Source organism: Tenrec ecaudatus, chromosome 16 (genome assembly GCF_050624435.1).
Source record: "Tenrec ecaudatus isolate mTenEca1 chromosome 16, mTenEca1.hap1, whole genome shotgun sequence".
NCBI classification, from domain to species: Eukaryota; Metazoa; Chordata; class Mammalia; order Afrosoricida; family Tenrecidae; genus Tenrec; species Tenrec ecaudatus.
In genome coordinates, this window is record NC_134545.1 from 21,058,849 (window position 1) to 21,064,848 (window position 6,000).

The following is a 6,000-nucleotide window of genomic DNA, read 5'->3' on the forward strand; positions in this document are numbered from 1 at the left end:
CACTGCCTGGCGTCTCCCCTCATCCACCTTCCCGTTGCCCATCTCCCAGAGAGGAGGTTACACGTCGATCCCTGAGATCGGTTCTCCCTTTCTATACCCCTTCCCTCCCGGTGTCGCCACTCTCACCGCTGGTCCTGAGGGGTTCGTCCATCCTAGATTCCCTGTGTTTCCAGATCCCTACTGCACTGCTGTGCATCCTCTGGTCTAACCAGGTCCCCAAGGCAGAATTGGGATCATGCTAATTGGGGGGGAGGAATCATTCAAGAACTAGAGGAAGGTTTTGAGTTTCATTGCTGCTACACTGAACCCTGAGTGACTCATCTCCTCCCCACTACTCCTCTGCAAGGGATGTCCAGCTGTCTACAGATGGGCATTGGGTCCCCATCACGCATGCCCCTTATTCACGGTGATGTGATTTTCCCCCCCGCCTTTGTTGTTTGAAACTTGGTCCCATCGGCCCTTCATGATTACACATGTTGGTGTGCTGCTTCCATGTGGGCTCTGTTGCTTCTGGGCTAGATGGCCGCTTGTTTACTTTCAAGCCTTTAAGTCCCCGGACGCTATATCTCTCAATAGCCGGGCACCATCAGCCTTCTTCACCACGCTTGCTTATGCACACATTCGTCTTCAGCGTTTATGTGAGGAAGGTGATCACACAATGATGTTTTTTGTTCCTTGGTGTCTGCTACCTGGTCCATTCAACACCTTGTATTCGCTTAGGCCATGTGCTTCTTCTCTGTGGGCTTTGTTGCTTCCGAGCTAGATGGCCGCTTGTTTGCCTTCAAGCCTTTAAGACCCCAGACGCTATATCTTTTTGATAGCCGGGCACCATCAGCTTTCTTCACCACGTTTGCTTATGCACACGTCTGTCTTCAGTGATCATGTCGGGAAGGTGGGTATCATGGAAGGACCATTTAGCTGGGCAAGGTGCTATTGTATTGAGGAAGTGTGCCAGACTTCTTTAAATATGAGAATGAAGAATTCATCTGCATACACTCCCTTCCCAGTCCCGTTTCCCACATTTCCCCCTTTATGTATAAAATTTATGTATAAAAGAACCATTGAGACTGTATGCCTTTTTTTGCGTGTGCATTTTCTTAGCCTGCTATAGAAGCAGCATGTGAGTGCAGAGACAGAATTACAATAAGCTATAGCTAGACTAGGACTTAAACTATGTAAAATGTTTTGAACCCAGCCATGTGCATCAAGCCCTTTCTAAATCATCAGAGCCTTAAGTGGCTAAAAAGAAATCCACTTATCTCTGACTGCAGAACCACAAACAAAGAGCTCCTCCTGTTGGGCTGTTAGCAACCTGCAAACAGTCATTGTTAAGACTGGATGGTGTCTTCATCTTTTCCTTGTCCTTCATCTTTCTTCCACACGTGTTGCATCCGCCTAGGGGGAGTCCACCTGCTTTCTCCTGCCTAAACATAAGTGAACTGCCTCTCCTGTGGGCGATTAGGGGACCTGGATGCCAAACGTGATTGTCAACCTCCTGGGTCTTCTCAGGATCAGCTTGCTCTGTAGAGAGGAAAACGTGTTTATCTGCCCTAATTTTGTCACGCTTTTGTAGGAGGGAGAAAAAAAAATGAATTGAAAGGACTAAATGAAGTTCCTTAGACATAAAATTTGCCTTCTCCTCCCCACTCTGCTTTACTAATGGAGAGGTAAGGCACTGTAAGCACTCTCAGACAACTTGCGTAATTTTTAACTTGTCAAACCAGGTAGACAGACTTCATTGTTATGTAAATTTCAGCTCCTTGCTTCAGGGATTCAAGAGAGAGCTGGAGCTTACAAGGAACAGACACCAGATGGGACTGTGGAGCCCTTTTTGACACACACAGGATCATCTGAAAGACTGAAAAAAATTCCTAACAAATTTCTTCAGCTGTTGCTTTTAAAAAACAAAACATTTTATTGGGAGCTCTTACAGGTATTATTACAATCCAACATTTCATTAGATCTAGCACGACTTTACAATTGCTGCCATCATCATTTTCAACACACTTTCTTTTCTTCTTGAAATCCTTGATATCTGCTCCCCTTCATGCCCTCCCTCCTGATTCCACCAGCCCCCTCCCTCAATATATTATTATTATCATTATTATTACTGGGGTTTTTTTGGCCAGAAATCCCACCAAACCATTTACCGAATCACCTAAAACTGATTTTTTTCCTTGCCAGTGGGGTTAAACAGTCACCATTGCTATCTGTTTCCCTTTCCCCCCTCTCTCCACCTCTCTTCCAGTATCCGCAGGGTCATTACTCCCCTTACTGTTTCTGAGGGGCTTCTCTACTTGAATTTTCTGCACCGGAAGATCTCGATTGCACCAATGTACATACACAGGTCTAGTGAGATTAGTTAGGTAAAAGTAAAGCCATGATAGTGAGGGAAGGAAATTTTGAAGAACTGGAGGATAGTTGTGAGTTTCATCAGTGCCCTACTGCACACTGGATGTGTCAGCCCTTCTGTGTGGCCCTTGTGTGAGGGGCTGTCCCACTGTCTTACAGGAGGGCTGTGGATCTCCACCTTGCCCATGTTCCTCACATCAGTGTGATTACTTGTCTTTGAACTTCTGATTCCTTTTCCCATGGATACCTAATGATCACACAGGCTGGTGTGCTGCTACCATTTGGGATTTGCTGCTTTCCGGATAGATGGCCACTTGTTTACCTTCAAGCCTTTAAGACCCTGGATGCTATGTCTTTTAATAACCAGGCACCATCAACTTTCATCACCACATTTTCTTATGCACCCATGTTGTGTTCAGCGATCGCGTCAGGAAGATGACATCATAGACTGTCACATTATTGGAACAAACCATCCTTGTACTGAGATAGGATTTAAGTGGAGCCTCAAAGGCCATCTGTTTACTTATTGTCTTTACTTATGTATACATACATAAAGAAATTCACCTACCTGTATATATTTATATCTTTAAATATATGCATTTCTCTGTTTATACCTGTGGACATAATTTTCACTCCCCAGTTGTTTCCTCTATTTCTTTTTTCTTTCCTCCACCTGACTCTCATGTTCACCCACCATTTGCCTCTCCACAATTCCTCTCAGGGGCCTCTCACTTGATCAAACGTCACCAGGGACCCTACACCCTCCTTGCCTTCAGTTGTAGGTCCCTTGCTATTCCACTTTTCCTGACATATTGGCTTGCTGCTCCTCCCTCTCTTCCACCCACCTCCCAAGTGTCAGTCCTGTTGCTATCTCCTTGAGATTGCGTGTCCATTCTATCTTATATAAGAAGATGTCAGCACTGGGCCCAGTGTCAGGAGTCTCCTCTCGAGATGCCTCAGAGACTTCATGCCTTCATCCCCGTTGCTGGTGTGTTGTGCTCCCCTCTAGGTTGGCCCGCAGGTGGGGAACTCACACCGGTCTCACTCCCTACACTGTATCCTACAATACTGTTTAGCTGTTTTTGAACTGGGTCATAAATAGATCTGTTTTTCCACACCTTTATAAATGTGGTTACTGGTTTAATTTAGCCGTACTGCCCTCTCGGGCTGTTTACCCTGTATGATCTTACCATTTTGTAATATCCTCTTGGTTCACTTATCTTATTCCCTCCATGTTGGTTTCGCAGCGAGTCTGTGGACCAGCCTTAGGCCCTTGTGGATTTTTTTTCCCTCTTACCATCTCACTTCTTTTTTTTTAATAAATCTTTTTATTGGGGCTCATACAACTCTTATCACAATCCATACATACATCAGTTGAGTAAAGCACCCTTATACATTCATTGCCCTCGTCATTCTCAAAATTCGCCTTCCACTTGGGTTCCTGGAATCAGCTCATTTTCCTTTCCCCCCCTCCCCCTTCCTCCTCGCTCCCCCCTCCCGCCTGAATCCTTAATAGTTTATAAATTATTATTTTATCTTATCCCTTGTGGATTTCTTATGGGAGTGACCCCATATCCACATTTTAAAAATTGTTCCCTTAATTTCTAATTCCATGTGGGGGCACTGTTCCTTCTCCACAACAGCGTCCAAAAGACTCCTTGATTTGTAGGTGGGGCGTATTTCTCAGAAGATCTTTCCTGAGAGGTATAACTTTTAATCATAGAAGTGAAAAGAAGCAAAAGCAAAAATAATTGGCTTAGCAATTTTCCTTCTTTGCAACCCATTGTGTTTCCTGCTTAACCACTGCCCAAACTTATACTTCATAATCCTGATCGATAACTCCAGTAACAATCTGAACACTTTGAGAATTTAGATTTGCCCTTCCTAATAAGCACTCTATAATTCTTTTAGTCAGTGGACCCCCAAATAGCAGTTGTAATGATTTCTGGTTTAATTACAGCTGTTAGATTGTCTGCGTCACTCTGCTGAATAACTCCAGTATCAATTTGAATGGCTTGAGTATCTAGGTGAAATCTCCCTGATAAGCATTACACTGCTTTCCAAGCAGAGAGGTTCCTGCTTTCTGGATTTAACGTGCTGCTGTAGGAGCTCTTGATCATTCAACATACTGCAGGGAGACTGAAGACAGGGCTTTGCAAGTTTGGGGAGGCCCAGTCTCTTGCTGAGAGTCTGGGTGACACTTGTGGTCGATATGGTTGAGGTTTAAGGATTGTGGGCTGAGATAGGCAGACGCTGGGCCGCCCATGTTCTGCTGGGCAGGGTTTGGAGCACGCTGCATCCACTCTCTTCCTGCGGAGTAGTATTTGTTAACAGAACTCCATTACTGTTGAATCTCCAGGGGCACTTATGTGACCACTGATTTACCTTCCTGCAGCGAGGACAAAGTGTGGGTTCTTTTAAACCCGATCTCGGTGGTCCTGGCCCTTGCTGTAGTGTGGGACACAGTCTGCTTCTCACAGGTTGCCTGATGGGCCTGCATGCAAGATGTCCTTGTTATCATTTTATTAGGGGGTTCTTACAGCTCTAATAAGAGTCCATACATCCATGTGTCAAGCACATTTGTACATAGGTTGCCACCATGCTTTTCAAAAAAATTTCCTTTTGCTTGAGCCTTTGGTATTGACTCCTCATTTTCCCCCTCCACCCCCACCCTCCCTCCCTTATAAGCCTTAATCAATTATAAATTACTGTTATTTTCATATCTTAAACCATCTGCTGTCTCTGCACCCATGTTTCTGTTGTAGGTCACCCTAGGTGGGGGTTATAACTCCATCATTGTGATCGGTTCCCCTTTTTTCCTACCATTTCCCCTCCTACCCTCATGGTATCACTACTCCCATTATTTTTTCTTGAAGGGTTTATCTATCCTGGATTCTGTGTGTTGAGAGCTCTTATATGTACCACAAGTGTATATGTTCTGGTCTAGCTGGATTTGTAAGGAAGAACTTTGGTCATGATAGTGCGTGTTGGGGAGGAAGAACTAGAGGAATGGTGTATGTTTCATTGGCGCTATGCTGCACCCTGGCCGAATCATCCTTTCCATGTGAACCTTCTGTGAGGAGATGTCCAGTTATTTACAGATGGGCTTTGGATCTCCTATCCAGTGCACCCACACCCAGTTCACATTGATATGATTGTTTGGTCTGGGTCTTCTGATGTCTGATACCTGATTCTGTTGACCCGTGATGATCGCAAAAGCTGACACCAGGTGGACTTTGTTGCTTCCCAGCTAGCTGGCCACTTGTTTACCTTCAAGCCTTTAAGACCCGAGACACTGTATCATTTAATAGCCGGGCACCCTCAGCTTTCTTCACCACACATGCTTGTGCTCCATTTTGTTTTCAGCGAACATGTCAGGGAAGGTGAGCATCACAGAATGCCAGAAAAATTAGAGTCTTCCCAGACAAGGAATAACTCAAAGAATTGGTAAAAAAAGAAACCCAGCCCTACAAAATATCCTTGACGACACAATGTGGACAGAAGATCAACACTCACGAGTTTACATAAGAGATCGTCACATAGAACAACTACACCCAGAGGGCAGCAAAGAGAAAACTACCTTCAGGATAGCATTAACTCAATGATGGAAAGAATGCAAGAATGAACCACACTCACACACAACACACA